We start from the raw sequence: 15,466 nt of genomic DNA on the forward strand, positions 1-15,466 counted from the left end.
AATCTTAATTTCTGAAATGTTCAAGTTTTAAAAATCCTTGAATTAAGATATATTTATATTTGATTAATGCCTAAGACAAAAGTAAAAAAAAAATCAAAGAAAGGATATCATCCTATCACTAGCCCTGTCATAAACAAAGAGCATGATAATGTTTTTATTATTCTTAATATTATTTTGTGTATCTTGGAAATAGTCTATATACAATTTACCTCAAAAATATTTATAAACACCATGGTCAAAATACTTAATTATCTCTTAAGAAATCACAGCTCTTTTAACTTATATTTCCTTCTTCAACTTGTACATATCACCAGGAAAGATATAGAGGAGACACTGAAGTCCAGAATAATTAGTGATTTATTTAGGCTCCCATGATTGCTTGTAAATAAAAATTTACTTGAACCTACCTATTTTTTCCATCTTCATCACCACACAGCAAGCTGATCCACCTTCATCTTTCACTTGGACTAATATAGTGGATGCATAGCTGGTGCCTATTTCTTTAGTTGCTTAATTACAATTTATTTTATATGCTGCAATTTGGTGGTTGATTTTTTTAAACAAACCAACTTTAACAGCTATTATTTTGTACTGATATAGCGCTGTCTTCAAGAACTTTAGATGCTGTACAGACATTTTATCTAGTTGATTCCCACAACAACCCTGTGAGGTAGGTATTACTCCCACTTATAAGATAAGGAGACTGAAACAAGAAGGTATGTGACTTGCCCAAGTTCACACAGTTAAATTCATTAACCTCCCAGCTCCCAGTTACATACTTCATGGTGGACTCTTTAAAGAAAAGGATCTTTAAAGAAAAGTATCAAGAGTAGTGTGTTATATAGGAGATCTTTCAGAAATCAAAATGTGTTCATATATTCTCTTGCTAAAAAGTTCAAAGATTTCTTATTGCATAAGGGTAAAACAAAATACTCAACATGAGTAAAAGTGGCTGACTGATCTAGCCCTGCCCACCAGTCCTGAGTCATTTCCCACCACTCTCCTCCAGGCCTACAGTGCTTCAGTAACTACACATTTCCTTTACTAGGGCAACCCTTTGCCCACCTGAGGGATTTTGCAGATGCTTTTCCTTTAACTGAAATGTTGTTCCCTTTCCTAGAATTGGATAATTTTTCACATTCTCCAGCTCTCATCTTAAAACCCTTTTCTCCAAAAAAAAAAAAAAAAAAGCTTCTCTGAATCTCCAATCTAAAAAAGGCACTCATCTCATATTGTCTCATGGCAATATCTACCTTAAATACATAGAAATTAAATTATAACGTAGTTACGTATTCATTTCTGTGATTCTGTGATCACCTCACTCTGCTTCATGACTGTTTCTAGTTCTATGCACTGACTGCCTCATGCCTAGCAAGGACATGGTGAGTAGCAAACCAGTGAATAATAAATACTTGTGAGAAAGTATAGAAACAACTGAAGAGATAGATAGGTGGGTGAATGAATAAGAGCCCAAGGTAATATTCAAGAAGGCAAAAGTGTTTAATAGTCAAGTGTACAGGGTCCATTGTTGGCTAGATTTAAATCCTCGCTTTGCTTTTTATTTTCTCTGTGAGATTGGACAAATGAATAAACTTTCAGGTCTTTTTTTTTTTTTTTTTTCTATCCTCACCCAAGGACAGACATTTTTCCATTTTTCGTTCAGACAGAGTGGGAGGGAGAGAGAGAGAGAGAGAAACATCGACATGTAAGGGACACATAGAGTGGTTGCCACCCACACGACCCAACCAGGGCCGGGGACACAATGCAACCGAGGTACGTGCCTTTAGTGGGAACAGAACCTGGGTCTCTCTGGACTTCAGGCTGACGCTCCAACCACTGAGCCAAACCGGCCAGGGTTTTCAGGTCTTTTTAAACTTTATGTTTTGGTTGTACTATAACAGTAAATCAAATGATCTCTAAAATAAAAAAAATAAAAAAGTTAGTAAAGAGGTAAAAAAGTGAAGAGAATGTAGGGAAAACCAATGTGTGAATAAGTTATTGAAAGTCAGTGAAAGATCTAAAGCACAGGTGTTTGCATAACCTTAGCTTTAAAAGAAACACCAAAACTGCCTGAAAGAAGAGACTGGATCACATGACACTGAAAGAAGGAAGTAAGAATGGCTGGTAAGGACACCTAGAGGAGAGGAGGAGTTCATGACTAATGCTTCTGGGTTTTGCTGTCTTTTCTCCCATTGGAGTGAATGTTTTAGAATGAAACTTCCACCAATTGTTTGTGCACTAATTTTAATCAAAATATTTTCAGTGAAATAATCTATCCAGTGTTTTATCTGTGCATGGTACTATTTGTCCTTATTAGTACTAGGGAAAGAAAACAAAAATAAGCCCAGCTGGTGTGGCTCAGTGGACTGAGTGAGCATCGTCCCATGGACTGAGAGGTCCTGGTTCAGTTCTTGTTCAGGGCACATTCCTGGGTTGCAGCTTGATCCCCATTAGGGGGAATGTGGGAGGCAGCCAATTGATGTTTCTCTCTCATGTTGATGTTTCTATCTCTACCTTCCTCTCTCTCTAAAAAAATAAAAATTAAAATGAACCATATTTTAAAAAAATAAATAAAAACAAAGGGCCATTTTCAAAGAACTTTCAAAAAAGTTTTACAGTATCATTTTCAGTTCAAACCCCAGGATTTATATTATTAAGTGATATGAAAGTTGCATATTTGAAAAACACATGTCGGCCACTGTCAAACTAGTGGCAAGGGATATATTTCTTTACATCATTAAACATAATGACTTTTGACAAAAAAAAATATAGATAATATAAACATGATTGTGTTGAGTTGCTTGCCATGGTTCATATACTCCAAGATTCAATGGTAACACATAATCTAGTTTGTTTAAATAATCGCAATTTTCTTTTAATAACTGATGTAACAAATGATAGTTAAAGCTATTTTCAGTTCTCAGGTTGGTTGCATGAACAAACTAAAACAACACAAAACAAGCAAATGGGGAAACAATTTGAAGCCTAAAATCCTATGCAACCAGAAGATGCTAACACATAATAATAAAGAATGCAAGCTGATTCTAACTAGCTTAGGCTAAGATGGCTTTCTCTTAGAAGTCCTGGGCAGCAAGAGGGACCGAACAAGTCTGGGTGCCCACAGGGACAGAGGGAGGCCACCTTCTCATCCTGAGTGGTTCGTGCAATGGTCCATGTGGATTCTGGGCAGGACTGGTGCTTCTGCCCCCGCTTTGCTCCACAGGAAATCTTCAACATGCAGCCCAGTTGAACACATCAAACTCAGGTTTAAACCCAGGAGAAACACAGTTCTTATCCTGCTTCTCTGGGGGAGGAGCTCTGTCTAAGCTACCATGTTTTATTCCCTAGTCATCCGGAAAATGATCTCTATCAAAAGAAATCGAGCTATGTAGCCCAAACAACAGGACCCCGTGACCATTGGGGGCCATGGGGGCCATTTTATCATATATGTTGATTATGTTCTGGAATTAAATTTTGAGAGTTAAATATAATTTTTTTTTTTCAAAACAAAACTGAATCTGTAGCTTTCCAGCTCTTAAAACAACTGAAGTTCTAAAATCTCAGGACATTTGAGCTCTGCAAGGTGCTAATAAAAAGAAATGATACATGCATAGCCCGTGGACATAGACAACGATATGGTGAAGGAGGGGCTGGGTGTAGGGCGCAGAGGGGCAAATGGGGGACCTATGTAATAATGTCAACAATAAAAATATTAAAAAAAACACACACAAGAAATGGTGCTTTCCTTATTTTTAAGATAAATCAAGCATCTAACAAGCTCTAACTTGAACCAACCACTCTGAGCGTAAGCATTCTTTTCCAGCTTACTCAGCCCTCACTGCCATCTAAGCACTCTGAAAATAGGTAGCGAAATAAATGCACAATGAGTCATTTTGTATGGTTACTAAACAATAAACCCTCTCCAGGGCAGACTCCACATCTTCAAATGTACCTTCTTTTCTATGATGGTGCTTCACATGCGGAAAATGGTAAATACATCTTGCGTACATTTATAACAGATAAGAATTCACCCTTTTAAAATTTCAACACTCAGTTTTAAAATAAAGCAGCAAAGTAGATATGGAGGGGAAACAAGATCCAGAAAATTAATTTGATTTTATAAAGATGAATATACTCTCTGATTTTTAAAAGCAACCTCATTAATATATACTTATTGGGACCTTACTAATGACAGGACCCTGGTCTTGGTACTAGGCATTAAACACCCGTTATTCCCATGCACTCTGTTGAGACAGGATTAACGGCATCTTCCCGGGAACAGTATGAATCATTTACAATAGTTAGCATTGAGAAGCACAGTTGATGTGGTGGCATTTATTATAAAACATACTCATTTGAAGCAGTAATTGTTCTGCTACCAGGGCACAACCCTTTATAACATCCCTTAAACAGTTTTTTTTATGAAGATGGAACTTTAATTTTTCAGTAGCTACCAAGTGCAACGCTTGAGTACCTTTCCTCATTTGTTTTTCATCATGAATCACTACCCAGAGGCGATCATTAGCTAATTTGCTGATTTATGGTTGCAGTTTATGAGCGTTAAACAATGCTAAACCACTTTCATTCCTTCCTCAGTGCACTGGCAGATGAAGAATGTCTGTCCTTTATATTGTTAGCTGTGTAAAGAAAATGCACCTCGCCCTATGTGTTCTTGGCTTCTATGACATCTGAAATTGCTGCCTTATTACTTTCCTGCTGGATCTTAAGTGAAAGCAATGTTTACCTAGCTACCAATCTGAAGGCTGCTAAGGTTCTTTGTGCTGCCACCTATGACAAAACAAGGTCAGAACACCAGCTTAGCATGGGAATTTAATAGTTATTCCTTATGCAGTATTCTAGTGACATACATATTGAAGAGCAAAATTGGTTACCGCTGGGCAGGCTGGCAGGGCCTGGCATCCTGGCCACGCGAGACATGTTTTCATTATTCAACGAGACACAAACATTCATATTCAAAACTTGTTTTGAATCATGACAGTCTCTATCACTTTTGCATGTGCGACCCAAATCTCACAGTAAAGAGGGGAGGGATTTGGAATGCATCCTGGGACTGACCTGGTACCTGTTTTATGTGACTGAAGAGCTAAAAAGGCCACAACGTGAAACAGCATTAAGCATGCTTTTAAATTTGCTGATAAAATACACATATCGGACAAACAATAACAAGTGTTGGCAAGGATTTGGAGTCATTGGAACCCTCAGATATTGATGGCAGGAATATAAGATGGTGCAGCTGCTTTGGAAAACAGTTTGGCAGTTCCTCAATGAGTTATACCAGTTATAATATGACCCTGCAATTCCACTCCTAGGATTATACCCAGAGAATAGTAAACATAGATCCACACAAGAACTTGTACACAAATGTTCATAGCAGCATTATTCCTAAAGCCAGAAAGTGGAAAGGACCCAAATACGATTTACTGATAAATGGATAAACACCATGTAGTGTATCTGCATAATGGAATATTGCTCAGCCAAAAAAAGGAATAGAGTGCTACTATGTACCATATAGTTAAACCTTGGAAACACTGTGCTAAGTGAAAGAAGCCAGACACAAAAGGCCACAGATTGCATGATACGATTCCATTTTTATGAGATGTCCAGAATAAATAAATCCCTAGGTATAAAAAATAGATCCATGTTAGCCAGGGGCTGGAGGGGGAGTGGAATGTGGAGTGAGTGACTGATAAATGGCCATAGAGTTTATTTTTGGAGTGATTAAAATTTCTGGAATTAGACTGTGATGTTAGTTGCACAACTGTGAATAATGGTATGGTATGTGAATTATATCTGAAAAATTCACATTATTATTGATGTCTGCATGTGATATACATCTTCATGGCAGTCATTGTTAGGCTATTATTTTTTCTCATGCTTATAGAAAGCTTATCAGATTCATTTATTTTAAGAAGCATTTCAACAATAATAGCCACTATTATAAAATTTTATTAAAAAGCCCAGGACTTAATTTTCAAAATATACTTGTTAATGTATCTAATTATCATTTGATATACCACATTTAACATTTTCACCTCTCTTTTTATTAAAAGAACCTCTAATTCCCTGTTTGAATTCCTTTAGTGTGCAATCTTTTCTCTTTCTGATATTGAGAATGATGTCATTATTAACATTCATGCTGGTTTAAAATCTTAACTGATTTTAACCAATCCTATTGCCTTTGGAGAAGGAGATGAAGGTGATCATGCTGTTTCTACTTTGTGATTCTGTTTCTAGAAGTTTAATGGTAATAGAATTCTATCTCTCAGACAAAAATATACATTACAAAGACCACAAATTATCACAATTCTCAAAGTCTACTATATGATTTCAAGTATTTTATTATCTTTCGGTGGGACTATAAAAATGATCTCTTAACTGGCATCACCCAATCTCTGGCCCAATCTTTTTAATTTTTCCTACATATTTAATCTTCACCAAAGCACATTCTATTAGTGTTTTTCTCTCCTCAAAAACCTTCAACAAATACCACTTTCCTATTGATCTTAGTACAATTTTCAGTATGGTATTTGGCTTTTCTTCCCATTTCATATCTCAGTAATTCCTATGTGTACCTTATACTCTAGCCAAATAGCTCCCTTCCTATTTCCTATTTTCTCACACGTTCTTGCTGTGATCCTTGTGATATCCCACTGCCTGGAATGATTACATTTCACTTAACCCTATTGATATTCCATCCAGTTCTTAAGGTTTATGTCAATATCAGACCCAGAGACATGGAATTAGGGTTCAGACTGACAAACTTCAGAGGAGGGGGTTGGGGGAGGGAAGAGATAAACCAAAGATCTCATGCATATAAGCATAACCAATGGACACAGACAACAATTTTTTTGGGGGTGGGTGGGAAGAGGGTGTCAATGGGGGGAAAAGGAGAAACATCTGTAGCAAAAATAAATTAATAAAAATGTAAAAATGAATAAATAAATAAAGATATGTTGTATATATATTTAAAAAAGGTAACATAGAAATCTTATTACATCAGGAATTTTGTTGTTTCCTAGTTTAACCCCAGTGACTAGAACAGTGCCTGGCACAATGTAGAAATTCAAGCAATAAATAAGAAAGCAAGTAAAAAGTAATTTATAATTAAATGAAGGCACTAATACTTTTTATATAGCCTTCTTGATAGCCCAATTCTCTTTCCTTCTTCTAAAATCACATAAAACTAATTTTTATTGTACTTAATATAATGCTATACATTTAAGTTATTTGAGTATTTATCTTTATCTTGATTGTTTCCTATTTATTTCTTGTTTCCAGCAGTTTATTACACCTCACCTTGAACTTATTCTCTGTAGAGTCAATATTGGCTGAATTAAATTAATCAACATAGCTCAATATCCCCACTTTGGAAACTCTATTTGCTTTGCATTTTTCCCACAGCAGGATGGTTTACATAAATATTATATGATTAGAAAGAGAACAACTTGACTTAACAATGAACAAAACTCTAGGAATTTTAATTATTTAGTTTTTATGTAAAGTAGTATGCATTATGATAATATTTTCTTTAGAAATTTGGGATTTTAACAAAATGTGTCTTTTACAAATAAGTATTATTGACATATGAGCTCACTCAAAAACCATTCAAAAGCTTGGGGCATTTGAAGGTAAACATGTATAGCATATGAATTTTTCTACTTTGCCAATAGTCTGAAAACAGAGGTTATCACCTCCCAGTTCTGAATCACTGTTGAGATCAGAGTTGATGCCAATAGAATTTTAGAGCATTTCTCCGTAACTGCTACTGTGAGTGTAATGGTGATAGACTTATAGGTACTAATTCTAAGAAAGCCTCTTTATCCATCATTCATTCTCTCAAAGGAAAGTAGTGTTTTGAAGAAGCTGTGTATCTCTCATTTCCTTACTATGACTGGAAATAATTTCTAGGTAAGGGGAATATAGGCCAAATTATCGACTACTGATAGAATAACACTCTGCATGGAGAATATTTCATATGTCAAATTATAAGTGAATTTCTCATCTAATATGATAGAAAATCTAAACCATAGCTGCTACCCTTATTTATCCCAAAGTGGCTACATTTCCATAGAATGAGTCATGTATACAGGTGTATGTTCTTGATTGGCTACCTGGAAAATGGCTAGAGTCTATCTGCTGGTTAACAAGGTCAGAAAAGTCTGACCTGAGCTGGGTTTTGCTCAGTTGGAAATATTTATCTATTCAAATATATTTCCATCTGAAAATTAGAGTTAAAACTTAAAAAAATATAAATTTAATAATTAAAAAATAATTTAATAGGAATTATTTGCAAATACAATTTCCTCTGTCCACTAAGAAGTTCTGTAATAATCACATAAATTTGTAATTCAATTCTCAAAACTAGAAGACATTCCTCATAGGCTTTAAATAGTTGCTAACGTAAGGACTACAAAAATAAGCACTGCGGAATCTGTTGGTTCAAAAAATATTAGAACCCTTGCTAAAAAAATTATACCACATAAGCATAGACCATTATTGAGTAATTTGTTGCATAATGTAGTAAAACATTTAAAAATTATATTTACAATTACTTTTCCTTCAGTGTCTTTAAAAAAAAAAGGAAAATAAATGTTATTTTGGTCTAGTAAAAGGGTAGTTATGGCCATTTACATAAGATTGTTTTCAGTGACATAAAGACAGACAGTAATAATTTATTATTATCATAGATTTTCCAGAGAAATGTACCTTAGTTTCAAACAGTTACTGAGTAAAAATTTCATTTATATAAAGTGTATTATGGTTATATAATATAAACCACAAAATTTTGCCTAGATGAAGAAAGTGTTCTAGGACTTTTGTCAACTTTATGACCAAAGACTGTCTTTTTTAAGGACCTGAGAGCCATACCTTTAAAATGAAACATCATGGCCCAATACTTTAACATTGTTCTGTGACTTCTTCCATGTATCACATTATTTCCTTAGAAAAGTATCCATATTTATTAATTTCAAAGACTGCATAATATTCCATTAAATTCAATAACTTCATTTGGTATTTAAGTATTATAAATAATGGTATAGTAACATTTTTGTATTTTTGAGTGAGCTCCTTTTGGGTAATTTCCTTGGATAAATTATACTAACTTGAGATTTCACAATCAAAGGGTATAAACATTTTTATGACAATTGATATAGTATATTCAATCCGTTTATTAAATATACATTGTACCAATGTTAATACTCTCTCCAAACAATGCATACCAGTTTCACTAAAACCTTGTCAGAATTAAATACTATAATTTAAAAAAAACTACTTTAGTGATTAAAAGTAGTGTTTTCTTTATGTTTTAATTATGTTTGTATGATTCCTGGAGATGTTTTGACTTTTCATAGATGCTAAAAATGTATTTTCTTCTGAGTATATTGTTTTTTCATGACTTTAACTGATCCTCTATTAAGGCTTTCAATTAAACTAATTTGTAAAGTCTCTTATTAAAGTAGAATGTTGACCATTTTCTGTCCCAATAAAATAAAATGAAATGTACATCTGGTTTAATGCCTATTCAATAATAAAACTAGTTTTATTCTCTATCACATTTGTGGAGAGGATATCTGGATTGGGAGATTTTGCTTTTAAATATATTTTCCCCAGCAGTTTGTTAAGTTATCAACATAGGTATGTTATTTCACAGCAACGCATACAATCAATTAATGGTATTTAACAAGTTAGAATATATTTTATAAAGTCTTTAAAAATGATTGCTTCTGCTTAATGTTATAAAATGATTCAATTGTTGTTGAGAAGTCACTGTCTTTCCATAACTGGTATTTGCTAGATACCCTGGCATTCCTCTCCTTGGTTTACTGACTGGCACACTTTTGGTAATATCAACCCCCCTAGCCAACCATCTGTTACCATACTGGCCCTTAAAGTTCAGCTTAGTAAGCAACTGCTTGAATAGCATTATGTACCAGGCTACATACTGTGGCTGAGAGGACAAGCAAGGCAAGGTGGTCATGGGAAAGTGGTCTCAGCCACCTGCCTTTTTCACAAGTCTCCTTATTCTGAGGCAGGTGGTCTGTAGCCCACATTTTATGAAACACCATTTAGAAGATTGACTAACCTGCCTCTATTTCCTTCTACATCCAAACTCCTAAAACCTAACATATCTACAGAAAATTGCTTAACATATATGCAAGTGCACATGCAAGTCACAAAGTTATATGTACACTATCACCATGTGTAAAACTTCCCATCTAGAATTGAAGATAGAAAGAAATGCAGCAAAAATTATATATTGAGAGAGATGGAGGTATATTTTCTTTTTACTGAATTCCCAGAGCTTCATATATTCTATCTGTTCTTCAATGTACTATAGCTCATGCCATCTCTTTAAGGAATTTTCTTGATCACCAAAACCTAAAATTCCTGGTCCACCTCAGAATCCTACCATAACTCATTCATATTTCTTTTACTGTGTTTATCACAACACGTTGCATACCTGTTTATTTCTCTTTTATACTGTAAACTTCAGAGTTACAGAGTAAATTTCTTATTTATATTTTCAACATATGTTGAATAGAAAAGCAGACACATGGTGTATAATTTTAAATAGTTAAATGAATGCATTTTTACACAAATTTGAATTTAAGCATTTTATTGCCAGATAAATTAATAAAATCATTGGGGGGAAAAAAGCATAAAGATGGGCAGCACAATCTTTAATTATCACACAGGAGCTACAGCTATCCAAGTATTGTCGAGGTATGAATTTGGCTCATCTCACTGTTTATTTTTCATTAAAGGTCCAAGACTTTGCTCACTAACTTCCAGATTTTTTCCAGTAGAGATGAAAATAATTTCTGGTGGAAAAGATAACTGTAAAGATTGATGGCCTGTTAGATACTAACCAGTTTTAATCTAATTAATCAATGTGTATGCTATACTAACATTTCTTGTTAAATTGCCTATAAATACCCTAACTTCTTAAATGCTCTTTGACCTGATCACAGGATCACTACTTCCACCATTAGTTAATGAGCTCAATAGAGTTATTGATACAGATTTCTGTGATATTTGCCTGAGAATAGTGATTTTACCTCTTTGAAAACTAAGCTTTAACAGTAATACTTTACTTAAAAACTATTTCTGTTTTCAAGCATCACTTAGAAGTTGCTTACCTGTTTAAAAAATTCATGCTATTTTGAAACATTGTTCTGATAAAAAGAATCTACAAAGTAAATAACTTACACTTTATTCAAACTAAAATCTCTTTAATGAACTCTAAATTTAGCATGCCCCCTTTTTTATTATCAATAATGGGCTTATTTTAATCATTAACTTGCTAATTCTAAGAAAATGTATGTCCTTAGTATTGACATTGGATTTCAGTGGCCTGACAAGTAATGTTCCTCAGAGAAATGAGGTGTTTTTGTTGATGATGTTGTTTTTTTAAACTAATCCTTTTCGAAAGACACAGAAGGAACTTTCAGTGTTATTTATAAAATGTTATTAATATGAACCACAGACCACGATTGAACACCTTTAGAATATTATAATGGGGAAGGATCTCTTAAGCTCTCCCTCATGCCTGAAGGTTTATTAGAACTGATTTTAACCTTAAGGCAGAAACAGGAAATAGCTACACAGCTGGGGTGGGGGATCGATGGCCCACTGACCAGGATGGAAGTACCAATATCCATGGACCATCCTAGTGTGAATGAACTTACTAGCATCTCAGTTCACTTAGTCTGTCTGAACTTTGAAACCAAAATAATTTTCAGATATGAATACTTTCTAAAATCAAAGCTCCTCTGTATAATAGGAGATCAGGGTTTGTCACTCAGAAATGCGGGTCAGATCCAGGACTTGACATTAACTCTGCATCCTTGGATAACTTTCCAGAGCCTCAATCTCCTGCCAGGTAGACTGAAGATAGAAATCTGCATTTTAATGGATCCCCTGGGAGATACAATGAGAAAAATAGTACAAATATCTAGTCTAAAACCTGGTACCCACAGGTCAGATCTCCAATATAGCTCAGCTATTTTTTTTAACACCTGCTTTTTGACCAGCCTTAAGATCCCTAGTATTTGGAAAAAAGTGGTCATTTTTATCATTGGGAAATACATTTGCATTTATTATGAGTAAGTAATTAACAAGGAGAAAATTACTACTAAAAATTAGTCTGCCCACCTTGAATCCTTCTTTTAATATCTCCAGCTTTATCTACTCATGTGATGTTCACTTAGTATACAAAGATACTGTTTAAAATGATTTACTTATGATTTGTACTAATCATACTTCCAAAAGGATGATAGGTATCTGCTCTCTGAGAAGTTCAGAATCAATCATCAGGGACATTTGACACAAAATTTATTTAAAACATACACACAGCTGTTTTCTATTAAAATTGAATTATTGTACTTTCAGACACTAGTCTGATTTTCAGTTGTCAGCTACCTAGCTCAGAGCTCCTGTCAATCTAACTCAGACTCTTGCAGAGAGGAGCCTGAGGTGATGTTTCTATAGGGTGTGATAATGGGCTCCATGGGGGTGGGGCTAAGAAAACCCAGGACGACAGGGATGCTTTAGAACATTGACACCCCCCCCCCCCGCATTGTTGTCACAAGCCACATAACCAAAGGGATTTTGTTATACCCTACAGAACTGTTCTCATTGGAAAAGGTTATAAATAGTTTGTCAAATAAACAAATCTTGTCTCCTGAATGGTCCTATCATCTGGTCCCCTGACCACAACATAGTTCAGGACCTCAGAGTTTCCTTAATAGACTGTTGAAGCAGTCTTTCAGCTGGTCCCTCATTTCCATTTTGTGTCTTATCCCGTCTACCCTCTACAGTCAAACAAGTATCATTATTATTCTTCTTTGCCTAAAAAACTTCTTCTGGGAAGCCTAGCAAAAAGTGCCCACTACTTGCTTTAATACAATGTAAGCTGCCTTTTGTCATTTGGATATTGTTATGGCTGAATTGTGTTTCTACAAAATTAATATGTTGAAGTCCTAACTTGGCCTAGTATCTCAGACTGTGACTATAATTGGGAAATAGCATCTTTAAAGAGGTAATTAAAGTTTTTAAAAAAATTATTTATTTTTTATTTATTAATTTGTTTTTGTTACAGATGTTTCTCATTTTTCCCCCATTGACACCCTCTTCCCCTCCCCCCCGCCCTATCCCCAGCTTTGTTGTCTATGTTCATTGGTCATGCATATACACATGTAAGTTCTGTGGTTTATCTCCCCACCCCAACTCCCCCCGCCCCAAGACTTACCAGTCTGTACACCACCTCTATGTTTCTGGGTTAATTTATTCATCTGTTTGTTTAGTTCATTATATTCCACAAATAAGTGAGATAATGTGATATTTGTCTTTCTCTGCTTCACTTGTTTTGCTGAGCATAATACTCTGCAGGTCCTTCCATGCCATCTCAAAGGATAAGAGATTTTTCTTTCTTACAGCTGCATAGTATTCCATTGTGTACATGTACCACAGCTTCTTAATCCACTCATCTGCTGATGGATACATGGGTTGTTTCCAGATCTTAGCTATTGTAAATAGTACTGCTATGAACATAGGGGTACATATATTCTTTCTGATTGGTGTTTCAGGTTTCTTAGGGTATATTCCTAGAAGTGGGATCACTGGGTCAAATGGCAGTTCAATTTTTAACTTTTTGAGGTAACACCATAAACTGAAATGATGTCATATGTGTGGCCCTAATCCCATATGACTGGTGTTCTTATAAAAAGAGGAGATTATAACACAGACAACCCCCAGCCTGAGTGAGGGGTGACCAAGTGAGGACACAGCTAGAAGGCAGCTTTTGGCAAGCCAAGGAGAGAAGTTCCAGAAGAAACCAAACCTGCTGAAGCCTCAGTCTTGGACTTCTAACATCTAGAACTGTGAGAGAACAAATGTCTGTTGTTTAAGCCACCCAGTCTGTGGTATTTTGTTAGGGCAACCCTAGCAATCCAATACACATATATTAAACAAAGAAACACTTCCTAAGGTTTACGTCTTGTGTACTACTTCATTAGTGCATTACAACTTTTTAAAATGTTTTTATTGATTTTTTAGAGAGAGAGGAAGGATGAGGGAGACAGAGAGAGAAACATCCATCGCAGCCTCCTACTGGGGATCCAACCCACATCCAGGGCATGTGCCCCGACCAAGAATCAAATTGATAACCTCTTGGTGCACGCAACGATACTCAATTCACTGAGCCACACCAGCTGGGCCTTCCTCAGTGAATTAGAAGGCAGTATATGTTTGGCAGACAGATAATTGATACTAAGATGCTATTTATTAAAGATGAGCTAAGCCCTGGCTGGTATGGCTCAGTGCTTAGAGTGTCGGCCCTCCCACCAACTGGTTGAGGGTTCAATTCCTGGTCAAGGGCATATACCTGGGTTGCAGGTTCCATCCCCAGCCCCAGGCCCTGTTGGGTGCCTTCAGAAGGCAACTAATCGATGTATCTCCCTTACGTCGATTCTCTCTCTCTCTCTTTCCCCCCTCCCTTACACTCTCTAAAAAATATCAATAAAAAAATATTGTTAAGTGAGGATTAACAAATAAATAATGAACTAAACTTAGTATATAATTATAAAAAATGTCCACTTCTGTAGTAATAAAAATTGTAAACCAGATTAACATTGATTTTATCACCTATCAAATATAATTTCCTTTTAATTATTTCTTATAATACTCAGTGAGATTAAAGAAGAAGGTCATATCCATTACTGGTGGCAGTCTTATTTGCTAGAACCTTTATGAAAAGTAATTAAGAAAATTTTATAGAGAGATTAAAAAAAAAACATAAAATAGACTGTGGCTCAAGAATCCTACTTCTCTTAGATGATTTATGGAAGTAATCTCCAAAATTGGTTGTGCATGTGTGTGTGTATGGGGGAGGGGTTATGTTTACTTTTCTTTATTGGATTATTATTTATAATGGAAAATTAAAAGCCATTTGTAAATGTGACCATAGTATGTAAAGAATGACTTTAATTTTAACTCTACCTGACACACCTAATCACTGGAGCAAGAACAACCTACTGAAATGTCAAGGCCCTGTTCCCTCCATCTGCGCACACATGTACACACACACGTATACCCGCGTGCATGTGCTTGATCTTGACCCTGACAACAGATCTCCCTGCCTTTGTTCCTTAAGGAATTGGTATTTGATATCTTTGCTTTCCTTGGCCTTGGGTTCAGCCTTCTTCCATGGACTCAGCTTTAGTATCCTCTGCTGCTTGGCCCTTAGGTTATTTCAGTGAGTTCTTGCTTAAGCTACAGCTCTGTAGAGCCTATCCACAAATCTAGTCACTGAGTTTGTTGCCTAATCAGTTACCAACTCCACACTTTATAACCATAAAATGTACTTTCCATGTGCTTAAAAAGTATAGCCATTAAAGTTATGTATTAACACTATGTAACACTGAGAAAGCCATAAAAAAATGTT

The 15,466-nt window shown here is 35.3% G+C and overlaps 1 protein-coding gene across 3 annotated transcripts in view; it reads right to left on the bottom strand.

The window, feature by feature from the left end:
* KHDRBS2 (KH RNA binding domain containing, signal transduction associated 2) overlaps positions 1 to 15,466 on the bottom strand; it is a 571,685-nt gene that overhangs the window by 178,720 nt on the left and 377,499 nt on the right. The gene's annotated exons all lie outside the window — the stretch shown is intronic.

The sequence above is a fragment of the Molossus molossus genome, unplaced genomic scaffold (assembly GCF_014108415.1).
Source record: "Molossus molossus isolate mMolMol1 unplaced genomic scaffold, mMolMol1.p scaffold_m16_p_8, whole genome shotgun sequence".
NCBI lineage: Eukaryota > Metazoa > Chordata > Mammalia > Chiroptera > Molossidae > Molossus > Molossus molossus.